We start from the raw sequence: 23,985 nt of genomic DNA, 5'->3' as shown, positions 1-23,985 counted from the left end.
CGCTAGATGTCACTGAAAAGCAATCGCTTGTGGACAGGGGACCCGTGTGTTTCTCGTTATCTTCAGACAGCACCAGGGTTTAAAGCATGGTCGGTTCCCACACTTGTCTCCTTCCAGAGTGGGGAGTCCATCGCGGGACGGGGGCAGCGCGCCGTCGGCAGAGGGAAAGGACGCGCGGCGACCCAAGCGAGAGGGGCGCAGGCTGCAGAGTTGCAGGGCAAGCGGCGCGATGCGGAAGGCGGGCCCGCGCAGCACTCCTCTCCGCCCCAGCGAGCGAGACGGTCACGTGCCGCGGAGGCGCTGCCCTCAGCAGGCGGTGGCGGGAGGGCGGGGCGGGGCCGGCACCAGCGGCGTTCTGAGGCGCGGAGCCCGCGGTGCGGGGGTCGCTCGGGGCAGGGTGCGGACCCGGCGCGTAGGCCGCGCGGGGGGTGAGTGCGAGTCGGGGCGGGGACAGCAGCTCGCCAGGCGTGAGCGCCGGGCAGGTCGGCGCAGGCGGGGAGGGGAGAGGGAGGAGCCAGGGAACGCGCCGGCCGTGGAGGGGGAGGGGCGGGGCGGAGCTGCGGCGCGCGCGCCCGCCAGAGAAGGGGAGGGGCGGGAGCAGCCGCTTAACGCGCGCAGGGCCGGCCGCCGTGAGCGTGGGGCGAGCGTGGGCCGCGGCGCCGCGGTGTGACTCCTTCCCGCGACCCTCCTTCGGGCCCCCGGCGAGGGAACTGTGCGGCGGCCGGAGCGGCGCCGGAGCCCGCGAGGCTGAGCAGGCGGCTTTGCCCGGGCATGGTGGTCCGGGGCAACGCGGAAGGTGAGCGACCCCCGGGCCGGCGGCGGGGGTGGGGGAGGGGTGGGACCGGACACGCGTCGCCCGGAGGCGCCGCAGACCAGCCCGGCGGCGGCCCGAGCGCGGACGGCCTGAGGCGGGGCTGGTGAGGGTGCGCCGGCCCGGGCACCACAGGCCGTCCTCTCGCGGCCTGGGCGGCCCGCGGCGTCCCCGAGCGCGGCAGCTGCCGGGTTATGTAACGCGTGACCTCCCCTTCCCCCACCGCCATGGCGCGGCCGGCCGGGCGCCGCCGACCCTGCCGCCGGCCCACGACCGCCCCGCGCGGGAGACTCGTACGGCGGCCCTTCCCTCGGTGCTCGCCGGGTCTAGCCGGCGGACGCCACCCCCGTTCCCGCTCACACCGCGCGGCAAACTCCTTCCTCCTGCGTCGGCGCCTGGGCCGGCCATTCAGCCCCGCGCCATTCATTCATGCGCGCGTTTGGTCGTAGGTTCATGAAGCATCGCAGGATGTCTGCCAGGGCCGGGCGCGGGTGCTCTCCGCCCGGCTTCCCGCCACGCCATCCCTCCCCCCACCCCGTGACCCCTACATCAGACTCCCCTCCCCCAAATCGATGTTGGACTAGCTGAAGGCAATTTTTATTCACTTAGTTTTCCTTGTTACCTGTTCCCTTAATATGCAGGGCACCTTTTCCCAACTGTCCTTACAAGTGCCCTTTTCACACTTCCACTCACTATTAAAATGATTAAGCCCCTGAGTAGACCGAAAGGGGCTTTTCCTTGTATATTTCACTGCTCTTACCACCTAAATCCAGTCTGTGAGGAAATAAAATACCTTAATCTAACACTCCTTTATTGAGTCCCCTTGTTTAAAACAAAATAATTGCAGATGGTATAAGTTTACTGTTTGTCTTTCACGCCTTCGCAGGTCATGTATAGAGTGGGAATGGTTTCATTTAAGTGGAAATAATGTAGGCTAGCACATCCCGTAAAAGCACCTGTAACTAACTTTTAAGGACTTTAATGTAACAGTTCTTAATTCTGTGGGTCTGGGCTGTCTGGCCTCTCCGCTTTAGTCTTCAGGAGTTAGCTGCTGCTGCTTTGGGGTTGGTCACACCATTACGTTGGTTCTTGCTGTGGAGTACACAGTAATCCAGCCTTTGGGGGAACCTGCTTCCCAAACTTCCCATCTTTGCTTCCTCTCATATCTTTGTCTTAGCCAGTGCCAGTGCTGCTAGCAAGTGGTTCCCTCCCTATGTTTCCTAGGTTGCATTCTTGGGAGGTTCATCTGAAGTCCCTCTTTGGTGAATTTTTCTCAGGTTTAGGAGGATCTCTATTCAATTCTTAGGCTATTTGTCACTCAGATTCGACACGTGTCTTGAAGATTATCTTTTTGTGCATATCCTCTTTTTCTCTATCCGTCCATACCCAACTCATCTTTTGTCATATAACTTCTATTTTATGGTGAACAATACATAGTTAAGACTTTTTTTCCTAAAAAGGTAAGAATCACTCTTAGGATTAATATTTGTGATATTTCAAGTGGAAAATAATTTTTCAAAATAATGTGTTTGAGTCATTAGGATCACTCCTTTTCCCCCACTCCAACTGCAAAACTCAGTTCTACGCAAAAGAAAGAAACCCTGTCTTCACCAGCAACAAGCCAGTCATTAATAATAAGTTGGGAAGACTACATGTATTTGATCTTAATTTGACAGTTGCTGTACTGGAAAGATCAAAACTTTAGAGTTAGATGTAGATTTAAATTCTGGCTTATTAGCTGTGTGACCTTGAACAATTTAAGTTACTAATATTTGATTTTATCTTCAGGTGTAGAATGAAGATATTATTTCCTCCTTTGGATAGTTAATGAGTAAATAAGTCTTTGAATGTAAGGCATCTCTTGAGTACCTGGTATACAGAGATGTTCAGTAAATACATACATATTCCCTCTGGTGTACTTTTTTTTTTTTTTTTTTTATTACAATTCACAGTCTAGAATGAGCCAGGATATGCTGGAAACAGTATGAGAAGAGAGCTGATCAGAAGATGGGCTAGTTACTCCTTTTCTCCAGGTTAATGAATGAGCTCTGAGCTAAATAGTAAAGCTCTTTACTTTCTGTTTCTTAAGAATATATGCATGTGTGTGGCATATTATATATTATAGGATATTGAGCAGAATACTTACAAATGAAGGAAATAGGTTTTTTGGGTTTTTTTTTGAGAGAGAGAGAGCGTGTGTATGAGTGGGGCCAGGGTGGGGGTGCAGAGAGGGAGGGAGAGAATCTTAAGTAGGCTCCACTCGGAGTTTGAGCTCACAACCCTGAGATCACGACATGAGCTGAAATCAAGAGTTAGACACTTAACCAACTGAGCCACCCAGGTGCCCCTGAAGGAAATAACGTTTTAATCTTTTTTCTCCTATATATAGTACCAACTGAAGCATTAACTTGGATATTAAAAAATAATTTGATTTTTTTCAAAGACAAGTCAGGAAGGGGGGATGAAGATGAAGGGAGGATGCATACTTTTAAAAGTCTTTTTTAAAAAGAGACTATTGGGTTGCATGTTCCTTTAGTGCCTCTTCTACTTACAAACAGTATGTAAATCCTAGTCTGAGTTCTGGTCGGAACAGTTCCTCCCTGCTATCTCTTTTTCTCTTGCTTTTCTTTCTGACTGATCCCTACATAAGAATCAGAGCAATCTTTTTATTTTTTAAATTTATTTGAAAGAGAGACAGAGTGGGCATGGGCGGGGGTGGAGCAGAGAGAAGGAGAGGGACAGGCAGACTCCTAGACCTGACACCGGGCTCCATTCCAGAACCCTGTGATCATGACCTTAGCCTGAAGTCAGACGCTTAACTGACTGAGCCACCCAGGCGCCCCCAGAGAGAGCTTTTTAAAGATGTTAGTCAGGCTGTCATTCTTGTGCTCAAAAGCCTCTGAAAGCTTCCTATTACCCTTAATATTGAATCAGAATCCCTACCAATATTGAATATTGAATCCCTACCACAGCCCCCTCCGGGCATTACATGATTTAGCAGCTGCCAGTCCTAACTGGACTTCTTACCATGTGACTCTTTGTCACCCTGCCCCAGTCCCCTGGTCCTTTTGCCATTTCTCGAACTAATTAAACTGTTCTTAGCTTAGGGGTATTAAACTTGCTATTCTCTTAGTTGGGCCACCCCTTCCTCCTGGTGGTTATCTTGCCTTTACATCTTCTCTTTGCTGGTCAAATGTCATCACCTCAGCAAGGCCTTCCTGGATCCCTAAAATAGAAGCCAGTCCCTCCCTCAGCCACTTTTGATGCTGTCATTTTATTTTACTATTATTTTTTTTTAAGATTTTTTTTTTTAAAGATTTTATTTATTTATTTGACAGAGATTACAAGCAGGCAAAGAGGCAGGCAGAGAAAGTGGAGGGGAAGCAGGCTCCCCGCTGAGCAGAGAGCCCGATGCGGGGCTCGATCCCAGGACCCTGGGATCATGACCTGAGCCAAAGGCAGAGACTTTAACCCACTGAGCCACCCAGCTGCCCGATGCTGTCATTTTAATTTTTGTTCATAGCACTTATTGCTAGGTGAGGATACACTGTTCACTTACTGATAAATTTTCCCCACATACTTGTTTGCTCCAAGGCCTCTCTTCCACTTGAAGGCAGGGGCCTTGCCTGACTTGTTCTCACAGCTCTATCCCCAGTGCTTAGAATTCTACCTGGCAGGTGCTCAACAAAACTTGTTAAATGAATAATTGGTATACTTAATTTAAACATTGTTCTGGAATCAGACAGCCTGGGTCAGAATGGTGTCTCCTACTATTACTGATTCTTTAGGCTTGGGCAACTTAATATCTTGATGCCTCAGTTTGCTCATCTGTGAGATAAGGACCATATGTATGTTTTAGGATTACGATGAGTAATAAATGAGTTAATATATGTAAAGTGCTTAGAACAGGGTAATTTTATAGTCTCGAGAAACAGTATTTGAAGTTAACTTGGAAATTGACTTAGGATTTTGTGTTTTTGCATGAGACAAAGGTATACTCATTGAATTTTTGTGTTTATTGTGGTGTTATTTTTGGCTACCAAAATAATGTTTATGGAACTCATACTTAAATACATTTTGTGGATGCCTAGAATAGATTAAAAAGTAAGCAGTTGAGGATGGAGACTAGTATTGGTCTAATGTGGAATTCAGCCTTTTCATTCTCAGATCTGTGAAATATGGAGAGATTATCTTAGCAGCTGCCCACCAGAGTGGCTTTTACGTATTTCCTTTTGAAGTTGTGCTGGAGATAGGACCGTGGAGATAAAAGGACTTGCTGGAGGCTGAAGACAGAAAATCCTTGAAGATCCTGTAGTATTTGGGAAAGGAGAAGTGTTTTATCATCTTTTATGTTCAGTTTCTGCTGTTTTTCGTTATGGATCCCCGCCCCCCCCCCCCCATTGTGTTTGGTTCTTAATGAGAACTTAGAGTGATTAAAGATTTGTTTATCACTTAGGGCAGAGGGAGAGAGAGAATCCCAAGCCAACTCCACAGCAAGTGTGGAGACCAGCCAACCGGAGGCTTAATCATGACCCTGAGATCACCATCCTGAGATCATGACCTGAGCCAAAACCAAGAGTCAGATACCCAACCAACTGTACCACCCAGGTGGCTCTACATCATATATTTTTTTCCCCTTCTGTTCATCTTTTCATAATGTGATTTTGTTTTTTCTTTAGTATTTTCCAGAAATAGAGAAGAAAGAATGGGGACAAACAATAGCATTGTAATAATAGATACTTTCAGCTAATGCAACTTGAATTGTTAGAAACTAAGATTTTCCATGTAGTAACTGCACTGGCATGATACCAGTTATTTTTACTTAGTCTGCATATCTAGTAAAATGCCTTTTTGTAGGAATATTTTTTTTTCTTAGTTTCAACTTTAACCAGGAGGATCCTATCTGTGGGCCTTAAACTTAGGGAAAAATCAAAATATTGCTTCTCTGTGTAACATTTGTTCCAAAATTTAATAACAATTGCTAAGTTACTAACCATTTACTGTGTGTCAGGCTCTTTGGTAAGAGCAGTCTTTCATTTAATATTCATAACCACTCTGAGGTAGGCACAGTTATAAAGAAACAGACTCAGATAATGTTCCTTGGGTCCTATCACACAGGTAAGAAAGGAGCCAGGATTTTCATCTACTCCTACCTCATTTCATAACCTGGGGTCACAACTGCTTGCTTTGAGGCACATTAAAACAAGGTTTCTGTTTGGAAACTTGCTATTATATTTTATTGTATTATTTGTGTGTGGTGTTCCTCAAACTACAAGTAATTTCATTATTTGTGGGTAAGTTTTCTTTGGGTTTAACTATTACACATAAATGGGTATATATTCTATAAGTGAAAAATGTTTTAATAGGTTGATGATAGGCAAAATCATTTTTTTTCCTCATTACATAGTTACTGAAATAAGTCAAAGCATGTGTGCCATGGAAGGTCAGCTTGTAAATAGTTTGAAAAAGTTTTACGTTAAAGATGTGATACATCAGATTTAAGAAAATACGGATATCTTTAAATTTGCTTAAGGCTAAAATTTCACGTAGCAAGTAAGTAAAAATTAGTGATGTGTTTCTGCGGATTATGAAACAAATTTTTAAGTCTTTATGTTTAGTAAGTAAGGAGGGTATTATCCAGTCAAATTAAAATACGCTTTCTCATGTAGCCAGGTAGCTGTCTATGCATATAGGTTAGCTTGAGTAATTTTTTTAAAGATTTTTTTAGCAGGGGGAGGGGCAGAGAGAAAGGAACTTAATGGGGACTTCTTGCTGAGTGCAGAGCCCCAAGCAGGACTCCATCTCAGGGATCCTGCGATCACCACCTGAGTTGAAACCAAGAGTCAGACACTTGACTGAGCCACTCAGGCACCCCTAGTTTGAGTAATTTTTTCAAGGCTTTATGGTTGAATTAAAGATTAGTTAAGGATGGGCAAAAAAGTTGGTTGTGATGTGAATGATTTTTTTTTTTAATTTTATTAACCTATTTGACACAGAGAGAGAGAGAGATCACAAGTAGGCAGAGAGGCAGGCAGAGAGAGAGGAAGGGAAGCAGGCTCCCCGTGGAGCAGAGAGCCCGATGTGGGGCTCAATCCCAGGACCCTGGGATCGTGACCCGAGCCGAAGGCAGAGGCTTAACCCACTGAGCCACCCAGGCGCCCCATGATGTGAATGATTTTTCCTTGAATCCAGGGTCTGAGTAACCATAATGTTGCTTAGTGGCTTCAGTCATTCCTGAGCATAACCAAGGCGAAAATGAGCTTTTTGGAGATTTAGTTAGAAAGTAATAGCTGAACCTTAGGTTTTTCTGAAGTGCTTCATGTCTATACTTGAGATTACTAAGAATGAACTTCATATATTTTAATTACTTAGGCATTAGTCTTAATTATGATTTAGATTCCTTTCCCTTTTAAATGTTTTTCATCAGAGTTCTGAATTATATCTTAAAATAAGTTCTATTAGTTTAAGCAGTTTTTTGAAAAGTTAAATTGGACAATCCTGAATTAAAAAAATATTTTAAGTTTTTTCTTTAATATTTTTGAGAGCCTAACCAAAAATGTCTTTTACTTTTTGTAATGGTTTATGCCTTAAAAAGTACTTCACTTGGCTTTTTTTCCATTCAGTTCCTATAAGAGACAGGTCAGGCAGTGTATCTTGTTACATGTATAGCTGCAGTGTGATTCTGGCACTAGTTACTCAGATTTAGGGCACCTGGGTGGCTCATATGGTTAAGTGTCTGCCTTTGGCTCAGGTCATGATCTCTGGGTCCTGGGATTGAGCCCTACGGCTGGGCTCCCAGCTCAGCGGGGAGTCTGCTTTTCCCTCTCCCCGCTGCCTCCCCCCCCCTCCATGCGCGCGCGTGGGCGCACGCTCGCTCTCGCTCTCTCTCTCTCTCTCTCTCTCTCTGTCTCAGGTGAATAAATAAAATCTTTAAAGGAAAAAAACTACTTAAAGTTAGGGCAGACAACATCGCAGGTTAAGGGCACAGTCCACAAGATTCTTTTCACTTTAAGGTACTCGTTGCAAACTCCAGGGTTTTGGGGCCACCTGTACTTCTGACCAACTGGCTACAAATTTGGGAGTTCCCACTACTCCCTCAGATTTGATAATTTGCTAAAGTGACTCAGAACTCAGGAAATACTTGCACGCACCATAGTTGGAATCATAGTTTTATTATAAAGTATACAAATCAGGGCAAGCCAAATGGAGATATACCTAGAGAGATGTCTGGAAGGGTCCCAGATATAAAGCTTCCATGTCCCCAGGACGTGCTATCCTGTCACATTGATATGTAATTACCACCAGGGAAACTCATCTAGGCCTTGGTGTCCAGAGTTTTTATTGGAGTTTTATTACATAGGCATGATTAATTGAATTATTGGCCACATGGTGAATCAGTCTCCAGCACCCCTTTCTTCCATGAGGTCAGACTGATCTCATGTGGCCCAAAGCCCCAACCCTCTAATCACTTGAGTGGCCTTTATCTTTCTTTCTAAGATTTATTTATTTGAGAGAGAGGGAGAGAGAATCTGAAGCAGGCTGAGTGCTGAGCAGAGCTGAATTTGAGGCTGGATATCACAACCACAGTATCATGACCTGAGCCAAAACCAAGAGTTGGATGCTTAACCCACTGAACCAGCTGGGCACCCCTCACTTAACTGGCCTATCAAGTGTGGTTAGCCCCATCCTGAAACTAGGGGCCCACTGAGAGTTCTATATTAATATAAAAAGATGTCCTAGGGGCCCACCAAGGATAACAAAGATTCCTCCTACCAGTTGTAAAATTCCTAGGATTTAGAGTCTCCATCCCAAGAATCAGGGACAAAGGCCATTCAGATTTTGTATTGTACAACAATAGCTAAAAAGGTGTGAACAGACATTTGCCCAATTTGTGACGGTTGAAACTAAAACATACCTGTTTTAGTTTCAGTTGTAGTAGACTGAGTTCCCAACTCATCAGTCAGTAGTAGACTGCTGATCTTCATTACTAAAAATTGTAACAGGTTGCATTTGAATATATGTATGTAGAAAGATTTCTTTCTGTTGGAAATTGTAACGTTTTCTTTTATCGATACAGTTGGTGTTTAAAACCTTGGGTGGATGTTCATTTGAGTCATATACATAAATTGTGTTGTAGGTTAAGTTTATAACTACATATTTTTCAGTATTTTCAAAGTTAAATAATTTTGGCCATCAGAGTTTTGTTTTTGGTATTTGAATTTGTAGTTTTAGACTTGGGTTATTACTAGTGTTAAGTGAGAGGAAAACTAAATCTGAGGTGTGATTTTGCTAGTGAGGTAGGGTTGTTGATAATATATGGATTGGTTGTTAGTGTTATAAAGTGTTTTTAGTAACTTAGTTGCCATTTTGAGTTTTAGCTCATGAGTTATAGCTGTTGAGGTTTATAATGTTGAAGGTTGATAATGTTCTTTTGCATATTATTTATGCCCCAGTAGAAAATCTTACTTCTCATTGTTTTATTTCAAGGTTATATTACATTCTCTTGGGCTCACTGAATGTTTCTTAAAAATATAGTTTATTAGCTAAATAAACTGTTTCATTGAGTAAGATTCCTAGTTTTTTTTTGAGGAATGCAGTATCTCCTATTTGGAATGTCATTTCATCTTAAAAATTAGTGGGTTTTGTTGTTGTTGTTTTCCAAGATTTTATTTATTTATTTGAGAGAGAGTGGGAGAGAAAGCTTGAGAAAGGGGAGAGTTGGAGAAGCAGACTTCTCGCTGAGCTGGGAGCCTGTTGTTGGGGCCCTATCCTGGGACTCTGGGATCATGACTAGACTTAGGAGGCAGAACTTCTCCCTGTCTGTGTGCCTGCTTCCCCATCCTCCAGTATTCACATATACACATTTACTCTTCCTTTCATAACCTTTACAAGGTAAGGTTCAAACTCCTTGGTATGATATTCAGAACCTTCTGTTACATTTCCTCAACTACCTTACAAGTTATCACTACCTCTGTCCATGTGTCAGTCCAGAATGTTGCCTAAATTATTTTTTTCTTTTGTTTTTGCTCAGGAATTTTCTTCCTGAAATCCCCCCTTACCCTCTTCTGCCCTTTAAAATCCTACACATTGTTCTCAGTGCATATCTGGTGTAGACAGCAGAGGCACTGACAAAAAGGAATAAATGCACAGAGAAAACAGCAACAAATCTCATGTTGGAGAAGAGATCCAAGAGGGCTTCACTGAAGAGGTAGATATGTACTACAGGTTTGTAGATTAGGCTCAGGAAGCAGAACCTCTCCTTGTCTGTGTGCAGCCATCACCTTCCTACGGCATTTACGTATATACATTTACTCCTCTTTTCCTAACTTTTACAAAGTAAGGTTAAAACTCCTTAGTATGATACTTAGAACGTAGATTAGACCTGGAATTTGGGGAGAGGCAGTGCAAGGCACAGGATGGGAGAGATGGAGAGATCTTGTTACCTGTAATCTAATCAAAACCTTGATTTTGTAAGTTGCATTTACTCCTGTTACTGTGAAATCCTTTCTATTTAGTGTACACTATAGCAGCTTTTCTTCTTGGTATACTTGGTCTCATCTGAACTCCTGTACTTGTCTCTGCAGTCTCAAGATACACTGGAGGCAAAATCAGTGGCTCTCCCACATGAGCATTACCTGGAAACTCTTTAGAAATGGAGATTCCTCCCCCCACTCCAGACCTACTGAATGAGAAACTTTGGAGTTGGGAATTCAGTAGTCTTTGTTAATTGGGCCTCCAAAATATTCTGGTGCATGCTCAAATATGACAACTACTGAAGATATAATCCCCTCTTCTTTGATTTTACCTTCTTTTTTCTCTAGATATGTCCTGTCCTTGTTTTACTAAACTTATATGGCCTTTGGAATCCTTGATTTGCTGCAACCTTGAACTTTAAAGTGGATAATTATTTGGTTTCCCTGTGAGAATACGCCACTTCTTAGTGAAGATCACTGGCTTTTTATTCCTTCTTCTAGACTCATTTTTTAACCATGTCATCTGCAGAAGAACATTCTTTTGTTTTACTTTGTACCTTGAGCCCTGCTTTTGGACATGCTGACTTTGGGATGTATGTGGGACATCCTAGTGGAGATGTTTGATAAGCATTGGGCCACATGGTTTGGAGTTCAGAAAATCAGGAAAATTGAGAGAAGGTTTTTAGAAACCAGTTAATTTCGTTACACCCTGGAGAGCCAGAGAAGGTGGTTTTTTGTACTTTATTAAAACAGCAGTCTTCATTTCTTTCCTTTTCCTTCTATGGAAATCTGTAGTTATAGGGAAGAAAATTATTAGTAGTTCTTTTAGAATGCCTCTTTCAACTTGTATTCAAATGACTGATTTTGTGAAATCAATCATCTTTTTGTATTTTTGTTATAACAAAGAGAATGAGAGAAAATTCTTTGTTATATTGAATTGTTCGGGATAGAAACTTTCTTTTTAATGAGGTCAGTCTCAATCTGGGACATTACAAATATTTGTTGTGCATTTTCAGTTTTAATATATCCAAATATTTTTCTTACACATCCTGTTTTTCTCTTTATCTGTATGTAGTTTAAATGCTGACTCTAAATCATGATATTAAAATGCTGAAATGTACTTATATTTATTAGGATGCCGGCTAAACTGCTGTAACAGACTAAGCTTTTGTTTTTTTAAACAATTTTATTTATTTATTTGACAGAGAGATCACAAGTAGGCAGAGAGGTAGGCAGAGAGAGAGGGGGAAGCAGGCTCCCCGCTGAGCAGAGAGCCCCCTGATGCAGGGCTCGATCCCGGGACCCTGAGATCATGACCTGTGCCAAAGGCAGAAGCTTAACCCTCTGAGCCACCCAGGTACCCCTGTAATAGGCTGAGCTTTTGAACACAACGATGCAAACAATATTGAAGTTTTTCTTTCTCCTGTAATAGTAGGTGGGCAGTCCATAGTAGGTGAGGGACTGCAGGGTTTTTTTGTTCTTTTTTTTTTTTTTTAAAGGTTATTTGTGGCCTCAGTTTCCTTGTGTTTGCTTAGCCATCCCCTGTGGTATTGTTCTCATTTTCAGGTTGAAGCCAAGTTACCTCATAGCTGCATACCGTAAAAAGAAATAAATACTTTCCTTCAAGAAGATGGCACACATTTTTTCCCCCCCATGTATTACTCTGTTCCTATCACTGGCCAGAACTGATTCACATGGCCATGCCTGATTTTGAAGACGACTAGGAAATGTAGTCTCTAGTTGGTAACTCTGCTTCCCACTTAGGGGGTAGGAGAGGTGTTCTATTATTAAAGGGAGAATGAATACTGGAGGATAGTTGTCATTCTGCCACTCCAGAGTTTGGGAGTTCCAAGACCACTCTCATTTCTGATACCAAGTGCAAGTTTGCGGATTCCCCAAACCACCCTTAGGTTCAGTAATACACTAGAAGGACTCAGAACTCTTGAAAAGACTATTGTACTCATAGTTATGATTTATTCAGTGAAAGGTAGGAATTAAAAACAGCTAAGGGAAAAGGCACTGGGGCACACAGGTGGAACTTGTAGTCCTCTTCTTACTGGAGTCTAGGACAGCACTAACTTCTGGCAATGAGTGACAATACACACAAAGTGTTGCCAGCCAGGGAGACTGACCCAAACCTTAATGTCCAGAGTTTTTATTGGAGTTTGGTCATAGAGATAAGGTTGGCTGCCCACATGTCTGACCTTTACTCTCTGGTCTCTCAGGAGATTGATGATGCATGACCCAGAGCTTCCACCATAAATCACATTGTTAGACTGTTTGGAGTGGGTCATAGTCCCTAGATAAAGAAAGACATCAAGCAGGGCATTCCTGGGGCTCAGAGATCACCTTCCAGGAACCAAGGGCAAAGGCTAGACCTTTTTGAGTAAGGTTAATTATTCACTAGATAGCCACTTCTCTGAACAGGCACAGCTTGTTTTCTGAAGTATAGACAAAGTTGCATAATAGATATGCTTTCATTCCAAAGCTTTTTTTCTTAAGTGAATAGATGTATAGAATCATGTACATTCATTACATTATACATACAATGTATACATACATTACAAACTGCAAGAGACTAGACTTTGTCAGGTTCTACTCTATCCACAAACTAAGGAACTGGGATCTGACTGCTTGTGACTTGCTTAAGGTCAGAGAACCAGTTAACAAAGTTGATAGTGTGTCTGGATCTCTACTTCTTAAGAGTATGGACTACTTACAGTTAGAGTCTAGATGGAACCAACCTTATTTGTAGGAGCTATTTTCTTTCTTTGTCCCTGCATATATATATACCATATATAATCTGGGAGCTACTGTACCTGACCCAGACAGGTGCTGGATTCAAAGCATCTGTGTTGTTGCATTGTATTAGGCTGGTTCAATTCAAAATACATTTTCTTTTCAGAAGTTTATTATATTGATAGCATTGTTTTTCCACCAAAGATTGCAAACAGTTTATTACAATTTAAGTGTGATTTTGCACTACCAACCAGCAGTGCAGCCTTATTGAAAGCCTTTAGTCTTTCTACCCTAGGAGGAAACTGTGCAAAAAACCTGTAGGTAGGTATTTGGCCTACCTACTCCACAGATTGTTGTGAACAGAAATTGTAAAGATCTCTTTCAAACTAAGTACTGAAAATGTAAAATATTACTAATGATATGTTTAACTTTGAAGAATTTAAATTTAAATATTAAAAATTTAATACTGAAAGGAAGGAAATATCAGTTAAGAGGCGAATTTTTTTAAAGATTTTTTTTATTTGAAGAGCGTGCGCAAGTGCGAGTGGGAGAGGCAGCAGAAGGAGAAGCAGACTCCGTGCCATTTTGGGTGCGACCATGAGATCATGACCTGAGCTAAAGGCAGATGCTTAAATGCTTGAGATACCCAGGTGCCCCAAGAGGTGAAATTTTTTAAAGATGGTGAGAATATGGTAATTTTCTCCCATTTTCTATTTCCTGTATTTCTCAGTTTTCTGCAGTAAACATGTAATTCTTTTAGAAATAGAGCAGGTGGGGCACCTGGGTTGCTCAGTGGGTTAAAGCCTCTGCCTTCAGCTCAGGTCATGATCCCAGGGTCCTGGGATCGAGCCCCACATCGGGCTCTCTGCTCAGCAGGGAGCCTGCTTCCTCCTCTCTCTGCCTGCCTCTCTGCCTACTTGTGATCTCTGTCTGTCAAATAAATAAATAAAATCTTTGAAAAAAAAAAAAGAAATAGAGCAGGAAAACTTTTTTAAAAGGGACACTTAGTGAGACCAAATACCAGCAACATGACAAAGCAGTGTATATACACAAGTCACGAATAGGGTGGATAATAGGAAACTTCTCAAGAAAAGATAGGTCAGACTCACTTCTAGATAAGGTTTATGTACCCACGTCTATCATCTGTTCTTTAGACAGTGCTGTGTATGTTATAGCCATTTTTATTTGGGTGGTTTAGAGTTCTTTTATTTGGTGTTGATCAAGAAGGTCTCTTCTATAGTACGGGGATTGTTTCACTGCAGCAGGAAACAACTGGTCATAGGAAAATGTCTCTGTATCTGAAGGTGAAGTAGGCAGGCTATGAAGTTTTTTTGAGAGGGTCCTGTTAAGTTAGGAGTAATACCTGGTTGAAATATCTTGACATTTTATTTTTAAGTATTTTTAGAGGTATTTTAAATATACACAGTATTATCCTTAGGATGTAAACTGTCTGTTTGATTTTGAATCTCTAAAAGTGAGTATGTGATAAAGTCTAGAGCCACTAGTTATGATTCTTGGAGATAGTTACAAGGGCTTAATGTCCATCACCTGGGTGTCTGATATTTGTTTTTAATAGATTGAGGAGAGTCTTCAAAGTCAAAACCTGATAGTGTGTGGGATATGTCTAGAAGATTCTCCTTCCCTGGGTTGTGAAATTCAAGAATCTGTGCCCTTGTAATTCCAGCAGTCAGAGAACTGTGGACAGTTATGGTCTCTGTGGTTGAATCACATCAAAACCTCAAAAGAGCTGTATTTTTCTATTTAAATGTTACATAAAAAGCTGCTTATCTGGTATTAAAGCCTTTACCATTTACGGACAAGTACGAGCTGTCGAAGCAGGCATTGTCAAGTTGTGTTAGTGACTGTGCTAGCACTTCACTTACTTAGTCACTTGTAAGGGCAGTACTTGGTCCTAGTAAATTAGTTCTTCAGATGGCGTCCCACTGCCTTCTCCAAGAAAAAAAATTCTATATACTGCTATATAGATTTCTTGGAGAAGTAGCCTCTTGCCAGTGTTGTACTCCAAATGAACATCACAGTTACCCTCTTCCCTGTGGCTTGCCTCTGTGACTCCAGCTGCCTATGGAATGTTTTCAGTGTCAGAATCCATTTTTTTCTTTGCTTATTTTTAAAGATTCTATTTTTAATTTTTTTTAAAGGTTTAATTTATTTATTTGACTGAGAGAGAGAGAGAGAGAGAGAGAGAGAGATCATAAGTAGGCAGAGAGGCAGGCAGAGGGGGGAGTGGGAAGTAGGCTCCATGTTGAGCAGAGAGCCTGATGCAGGGCTTGATCCCAGGACCCTGAGGTCATGACCTGAGCTGAAGGTAGATGTCCAACCCACTGAGCCACCCAGGCGCCCCTCGAAAAAATTTTTAAAAAGATTTTACTTATTTGAGATCGAGAGAGCACAAGTGGAGGGGGAGGGGCAGAAGGAGAGGGAGAAGCAGACACTGTGGCAGGTTCAATTCCAGGACCCTGGGATCCAGACCTGAGCTGAAGGCAGATGCTTAACTGACTAAGCCATCCAGGTGCCCCTAGCCAATATATTTTAGAGTTTACAGACCTTTAACTAACAGATTAACACTAATGAGTGTGTATTTGTGGAGTTTCTAGATCTGTAGTGGAAATTTTGCTGGTGTGTGAACTGTTTAGAACCCTATGTTAATAATTCTTCAGGAAAGAGTTGGAATACCACCTTTGCATGAAAATGATTGCTCTTGGTGATTAACATCATTCCGTGGGTAGATATTAAAATCCACCAGTAATCATAGTACAGAAGACAGAATGAAGTTTTGTGGCTTTTGTTTTGTTTTGTTTTTTTAGTGGGATTTGAATGGCTTTTTTTTTTTTTAAGATTTTATTTATTTGACAGAGAGAGAGAGATCACAAGTAGGCAGAGGGCAGGCAGAGAGAGGGGTAAGCAGGCTCCCCGCTGAGCAGAGAGCCTGATGCAGGGCCCCGAGACCATGACCTGAGCGGAAGGCAGAATCTTAACCCACTGAGCCACCCAAGTGCCCCTTGAATAGCTTCTTTAAATGCACATTGGAACTCCAGTGGGAACTGATAACTGCTCCAGCAAAAGATGAAATAAAGTTAGGGGGAAAGTATGAATAAGTAATTTTGATATATTTTTTAATAAGCGATTCTTCATAAGACTCCTCATAGGTTTTTTTTTTTTTAAGATTTTATTTATTTATTTGACAGAAATCACAAGTAGGCAGAGAGACAGGCAGAGAGAGAGGAGGAAGCAGGCTCCCTGCTGAGCAGAAAGCCCGATGTGGGGCTCGAACCCAGGACCTGGGATCATGACCTGAGCCGAAGGCAGCGGCTTAACCCACTGAGCCACCCAGGCGCCCCTCCTCATAGGGTTTTGAATATCCCTGTTAAGAGAATGGAAGAGTCAGGAAATCTTTAGCATTGCAAGGCATTCAGGGTCTCTGGGCTCATTATAAATACAGCTGCTGTCCCGTTTGCCCTTCACCTGGCTAGCTGTTACTGTGTTGACACTGGGGGCTGGGCATGACTGCACTGACAGCCTCTCATTTCGTTGGTCTTTATAATATCATTACTTGCGGGCTAATGGGTGAGTTTTAGCTAATGAATCTTTCAAGGGGTGGAACATTTTCAGCCCCTTTTGTAGTCCCATAAGGGACCATAGAACATAGCCAGAAGTCTTTAGACTTAGTTTTTTTTAGTTCATTTATTTTGGTTTTCGGTCTTTTTCAGTTTGAGCTTTCTTATTCAGACTTAAGATATTTTAATACTTTTTTTAAAAGATTTTATTTATTTATTTGAGAGAGAGCGAGAGAGAGTATGAGAGAGAGGAGGGTCAGAGGGAGAAGTAGACTCCCCATGGGGAGCTGGGAACCCAATTCGGGACTTGATCCCAGGACTCCGGGATCCTGACCTGAGCTGAAGGCAGCTGCTTAACCAGCTGAGCCACCCAGGTGCCCCTGACTCAGGTATTTTAAAACTTACAAAGCCACATTGTTAAAATTGAAGTGGGTTTAGAGAGTGGAATTTTACCTCCTTGCTGTTTTACCCCAAATTCTGTTTCCTCCTTGCCACATTCATCCCATATATCCAGTTCATGGCTCTATAGGGATTTTACTGAGCACCAATCTGTCAAACTTTGTTTTATAGGTGAAGAGATGTGAGGCTCAGTGCTCTTGGACTCATCCCAAGTCATATAGCTAGGCAGTGGTAGAACTGGGATTAAAGCCCAGATCTTGTGTCAGTAAATCTATTGCTCTTTCCATTACGTTGTACACCATGGATAGCACATTTAAAATGATGATGTTGTGTACTTTATAATCTTCAAAGGGTTTCCGCACATGTGGTCTCATTTGATTTTCAGTCCGTGACTTGGTGGGGTAGATTAGTATAATAGCAGCTGATGTTTATTGAAGGCATAACCTAAAAGCTAGGGATAAGGGTACTTTTGCATACATGAATCATTATCTGTTTTTAACTAGTTTTTAAAAACCTTATTTATTGACTTCTATGTTGATGCTGGATAAGAAGTCCATAGGTTATTTTAAGTTGTGTATTAAACAGTTTTAGAAACATTTATCACTTTCCTCAAGGTCATCAAGTGCTGTGGGGCTAGATAGCAACCCAGTCTGCAAGACTTTCATCTAGAAGACAGTTTTTATTTACAAGTTTGATAATTGGATGGCTTGTTGATAAAGGTCATTCTCTTCTTAGTGAGCAGGGTAGTCAAGAGGACATGTTGTAAGTCAGAAGGTTGCTTGAAACAGAGAAGATGAGAGGGTTTGTGTTATTTTTGAGTTATTTGTGTTAAGTTGTGGTATCTTGATGTATTGCTCTTCTCCGTTCTAGGGTAAGTCCTATTTGAGAAGCAAATCAGTCATCTAGAGTGGAGAATTCTTGCCATGAATATGGCTTGAGAGGATAGGTGCCTCTCTTTTGAAGCTCCTTACTGGTTAGCAGAAACATAAACCCTGATTTCTGGCGTACCACTTTACGGAATAGGTTTTTACATTATCTGTCCTAATTTCACACTATAAAGGAAGCACTGTAGTCTGTAGAACCCCCTAAATGACTTAAACTTAATTCCCCCTGTTGTGTGGTTCTCATTAGCATCAGAAGTATGTATCATTGACTAATCTTGTCTGTACCATTTTGGGGGTAGGGAGGGTATCCTATTTTCTCTCTATTAAACAGCACAGAATGTGTGAATTTTGTGGCTCATCCAGCAGATCATGCGATTCTTGATCTTGGGGTTGTGAGTTTAAGCCCACATTGGGTGTATAGATTACCTTAAGATCTTAAAAAATAATAAAATGGGGAAAAAGTAGATAAGATTAAATATACAGGGTACAGTTTAAAATGTAAATGTACTGGAGTACGCTTTACTGAGACATTCCTATTCCTACTTTATTTCTTACATGTAAGTAAGTACATTGTTCATTTTCTTTATTTAACAAGAATTTATTGACTTTCGGGGCGCCTGGGTGGCTCAGTGGTTTAAAGCCTCTGCTTTCGGCTCAGGTCATGATCCCAGGGTCCTGGGTTCGGGCCCTGCATCTGGCTCTCTGCTTAGTGGGGAGCCTGCTTCCTCCTCTCTCTCTGCCTAATTCTCTGCCTACTTGTAATCTCTGTCTGTCAAATAAATAAAATCTTAAAAAAAGAAAAAAGAATAAAGAATCCTTCTTAAAAAAAAAAGAATTTATTGACTTTCTGTCATATGTAAGATTAGTGGCTATTTTATATATATTATATTCTTGATATTTTCATTCTATAATGTTTTGAGCATGAGAAAGGAGAGATGTTGGGGTCTAACTGAAATAAGTGAAGTATGACTAGTCTTTGATACTGTGTACATATGAACAGAAGTCTGATAAGCCTCCTTATTACTTGCTTCCTGTCACCAGGATCTCTTTTATTGACCTTACAGTTTAGTTTGTCAGGTAGCTTTGCTGCATGCCAGGTTGGTCTGCTGCTGCTCTTTGCTAGCATCATAGATGTGGGTCATGTAGTTTTCTTTGTGTCCAGAGTTTGTTTTTTTTCTTCCTACTTTTCCTGCCTAGAATCTTACTCTTAAGTTTATTTACAAGGCTCGTTAGTATTTCTGTAATTGGTACTCAATTCTTTTTAGATTGTAAAATTTTAGAACTCATACAAAAGTGTCTATAATTTCATTTATCTCAGTATTGCCTAGTAAAATATGGTGCTTTATACACAGTAATATTCCATTAGCTTTGATCTCTAGGTAGTTTAGTGTGGTGTCCCCTATATACATGTCTGAATTATTTCTTAGATGCCATAATTACCTGTGCTATGAGAAGTAATCTACAGCTGTCTACTAATTTATCTAGCATCTATTGTCTGACAAAAAAGAGGTTATACAGGTTATACTGATGACATACAATAGTGACACGGCTGGTAAATTGTCACTCCCAGTATTTAGTAAACACTGGATTTGCAATGAGGTTTTTACCTCAATCCACTGTCATAGGCCATCTTAGTCTATACATAGGTTATTTAAATGAATTTGATAGTACAAGTTGCCTTAAGTCTTCTGGAATAGCTAAAGGAGATCTGCATAAATAAATACAGACATCAAAACTGTTATGTAATCAAATTTCTAAAATTTGTTGCTGAAGTATATGGTTATAGTGTTAATTTTTATATTTGATTTCTTTAAATAGGTCTTCAGTATGAGAGTACAAAAGGGAACTGTAAAAGAATTTTAATCTAAAATGGAATAAGAAGATAGGAAATGGAGAATCTTAGGCATATGCCCTCAGAAGAATGAATTTAAAAATTGGGCTGAATTCCTGTAAATGCCTGATGTACAGAAGATGGAGATTCTCTCCTGACCAAGCCAGTGAACTTAACTGCTTGGACTTCCCCCGCTTTGCAATCCTTGGCTGTAAATACAGTCCACCCCAAACCCTCACCAGACGTGCTTGTAGCTTGGTACAGCATGCATTTCCTGAATTGAAATTCTTCTGTTCTCAAATAAATTCAGTTTCTGGTAATAGGAGCTTTATTCAGTTTTCCTCTTTATTTAGTCAACTACCCAAGCCTCTTACAATAAAAGACCCAGACAATAAAATAATTCAGACCTAGAGAGATGAAGATGTACCAGAGATCAGTGAAGTGGCAGAGTCTGGACTAGAAATAATTCCTCTTACCTTTACTCTTTATTCATTATCTCTTGATTCACTAGTGCTATATATTATGTTATAAGCAATAACAGATTGACTGTCCTTACTGTACTTTTATTCCATCAGTATTTAACATTGATTAAACCAGATATTTATTGCTTTCCTTGCTTCATTTTTTCCCCTGTATTTTTGACTTCCAAGATCATTCTTCTTCTACCTGAGGGATATATTTTAGGATTTCTTTAGTGCAAGTTTGCTGGTGGCATTATGTTCTGTTTTTATTTGCCCCAAATACCTTTATTTCATCTTTCTTGACTGAATTTTTCTCTGGGTATTGAATTCTAAATAAGTTAATTATTTATTTCAGCACTGTTGTCTTCTGGGGCTGTTGTTTCTGTCGAAAAGACAGCTGTTGTTTAATTGGTGTTCCTTTGAATATTTTGAATGGAATCTCTGTTTTCCCCACCCATTGCAGCCACTTATTTCCTTGCACATAGTAAGCATAGTACAATTTTTTTTTTAAAAGATTTTATTTATCTGACAGAGATCACAAGAAGGCAGAGAGACAGGCAGAGAGGAGGGGAATCAGGCTCCCTGCTGAGCAGAGAGCCCGATGTGGGGCTCAATCCCAGGACCTTGGGATCATGACCTGAGCCGAAGGCAGAGACTTTAACTCACTGAGCCACCCAGGCACTCCAGCGTAGTACAATTTTTAATCTGGGTTAAAATCAGTATCTGGAGTCTATGTAGGTCTGTTTATTTTGTTTCTGTTGGTTTTCACTCATGTGATCTTACTACTTTGTGTGCCTGGTTATTTTAATTTCTGTGCTAGACTTTGTATTTTCAAAATGGTTTGCAAAAACATGGGAAGATTAGGATGTTGTAATCCTCCATAGAGAATTTACACTGCTTCTGCCAAATGCTTTGGAGCACTGAGCAGTCCAGGGTCATCTTTTTTTTTTTTTTTAAATGATAATTCCAATATAATTCACATACAATGTTATATTAGTTTCCGGTGTATAATATAGTGATTCAACAATTCCGTGTATCACTCAGCGCTCACCATGATAAGTGTACTCTTTAATCCCCTTTACCTATTTCATCCATCCCCTACCCATCTCCCCTCTAGTAACCATCACTTTGTTATCATAGTCTGTTTTTTAGCTTGTCTCTTTCTCTTTGTTTTGTTTCTTAAATTCCACATATGAGTGAAATCATATGGTACTTGTCTTTCTCTGACCTGCTTATTTCACTTGGCAGTATACTCCAGAGATCCACCCATGTTGTTGCAAATGGCAAGATTTTAATATTTTTTATGGCTGAATAATATTCCATTGTGTATATATATATATATATATATATATATATATACACACACATCACCTCTTCTTTATCTGTTAACTTATTGATGGACACTTGGACTGCTTCCATAATTTGGCTCTTGTAAGTAATGTAGTAAACATAGTAAAAATAAACATATATAGGGGTATATATATCTTTTTAAATTAGTGTTCTCATATTCTTTGGGTAAATAGTAGTAGAGTTATTGGATCATGTAATTTATTTATTAAAAATAATATTTATTTATTTAAATAATCATGTAATTTTTTGAGGAACTTGCATACTGTTTTCCGCAGTGGCTGTATCAGTTAGCATTCCCACCAGCAGTGTAAGAGGATTCCTTTTTCTCTGTATCCTCACCAACTCTTGCTGTTTCTTGTGTTTTTGATGTTAGCCATTCGGACACGTGTGAGATGATACCTCATTGTGGTTTTGATTTGCATTTCCCTGATGATGAGTGATGTTATTCATCTTTTCATGTGTCTGTCGGCCATCTATATGTCTTAGTAGAATATCTGTGTCTTCTACCCATTTTTAATTGGATTATTTGTTTTTTTGGTATTGAGTTTTATAGGTTCCTTATATATGTTGGGTACTAGCCCTTTAATGGGATATGTCCTTTGCAGATATTTTCTCTCTTGTCTTTTAGTTTTGTTGATTGTTTCCTTTATTATGCAGAAGCTTTTATTTTGATGTAGTCTCATTAATTTATTTTCACTTTTCTTTCCCTTGCCACAGGAAACATAGAAAAATGTTACTATGGCTGTGTCAGTCAGAGAAATTACTGCCTTTGCCCTGTTCTAGGATTTTTATGGCTTCAGGTCTCACATTTAGGATCTTAAAGCATTTTGAGTTTATTTTTGTATATGGTGTAAGAAACTGATTCAGTTTCATTCTTTTGCATGTCGCTGTCTATTTTTCCCAACACAATTTGTTGGATTGTCTTTTTCCCATTGGGTATTCTTGCTTTCTCTGTCAAGGATTGATTGGCCACATATGTATGGGCTTGTTTCTAGGTGCGCTCTCTTGTTTCATTGATGTTTATGTCTGTTTCTGTGCCAGTACCATACTGTTTTGATCACTACAGCTTTGTAGTGTATCTTGAAATCTGGAATTGTGATGCCTCCAGTTGTGTTTTTCTTTTTAAAAGATTGCTTTGGCTACTTAGGGTCTTCTGTGTTTTGTTTGTTTTTAAGATTTTATTTATTTATTTGACAGAGATCACAAGTAGGCAGAGGCAGGCAGAGCAAGAGGAAGGGAAAGCAGGCTCCCTGGTGAGCAGAGAGCCTGATGTGGGGCTCGATTTCAGGACCCTGGGATCATGACCTGAGCTGAAGGCAGAGTCTTTAACCCACTGAGGCACCCAGGCACCCCTTTTTTGTAGTCTATCCAGATTTTAGGGTTATTTGTTCTAGTTCTGTGAAATACGCTTTTGGTATTTTAATAGGGATTGTACTAAATCTGTAGATTGCTGTAGGTAATATGGACACTAACAATATTGGTTCTTTCATCCATGAGCAAGTTATATCCTTCCATTTGTTTTCGTCTTCAGTTTCTTTCATCCATGTTTTATAGTTTTTAGAGTACAGATTTTTTCCCCCTCCTTGGTTAAGCTTATTCCTAGGTACTTTATTTTTTGGTGTAATTGTAAATGGGATTGTTTTATTCATAGCTCTTTCTGCTCCTTCATTATTTGTGTATAGAAATGCAACAGATTCCTGTGTATTGATTTTGTATTCTGCAACCTTAACAAATTCATTTATTAGTGAAGTCTTTAGGGTCTTCTACATATAGTTATCATGTCATCCGTAAATGATGAAAGTTTGCTTCTTTACCAATTTGGATACCTTTTATTTCTTTCTGTTACCTAATTGTTGTGGCGAGGACTTCCAGTACTATGTTGATTAAAAGTTGTGAGAATGAACATCCTTGTCTTATTCCTGATCTTAGGGAAAAAGCACTCCGTTTTCACAATTGAGTATGATGTTAGTTGTGGGTTTTTCTTATATGACCTTCTTTGTGTTATGTTCTCTCAAAACCTACTTTGTTGAGGGTTTTTGTTTTTTTTTTTTTTTTGTCATGGGTGGGTGTTGTACTTTGTCAAATATGTTTTTCGCATCTATTGAAATGATCATGTGATTGTTTTCCCTTTTTTGGTTGATGTGAATATTGGACCACCCTTGCATACCTAGGTAAATCCCACTTGATCATAATGATTTTTTTGTATTCTCTGATTCATCTTGCTAGTATTTTGTGGAGGATTTTTGTGTCTTTGTTCATCAGAGATACTGGCCTTTTTGGGATACTTTTTGCGACTGTTGAGGGACTGTTCCCTTTTTTTTGGTAGTGTTTGTATTTGGTTTGATATCTGGGTAATGCTGGCCTCAGAATGAATTTGGAAGCTTTCCTTCCTCTTCAGGTTTTTGGGATAGTTTGAGAAGAATTGGTATCAATGAAGGCATCTGGTCCTGGACTTTTGTTTG

General features: G+C 40.7%; 1 protein-coding gene across 8 annotated transcripts in view; it reads left to right on the top strand.

Annotated features, from left to right (window-relative positions):
• Positions 1–346: 346 nt before the first annotated feature.
• REV1 (REV1 DNA directed polymerase) overlaps positions 347–23,985 on the top strand; it is a 95,786-nt gene continuing 72,147 nt past the window's right edge. For 6 of the 8 annotated variants that reach the window (XR_007130004.1, XR_007130006.1, XM_047745063.1 and 3 more), the window contains exon 1: positions 581–796. The gene's annotated coding sequence lies outside the window, so the exon portion shown is untranslated. Of the gene's footprint in view, positions 429–580; positions 797–23,985 lie in introns of those variants that run through there. The other 2 variants (XM_047745062.1, XM_047745059.1) reach the window with 2 other exon arrangements.

This window comes from Lutra lutra, chromosome 9 (genome assembly GCF_902655055.1).
Source record: "Lutra lutra chromosome 9, mLutLut1.2, whole genome shotgun sequence".
Classification (NCBI taxonomy): Eukaryota; Metazoa; Chordata; class Mammalia; order Carnivora; family Mustelidae; genus Lutra; species Lutra lutra.
Note: the sequence above shows the minus strand (reverse complement) of the source record. Positions and strands in the feature narration are given on the sequence as shown.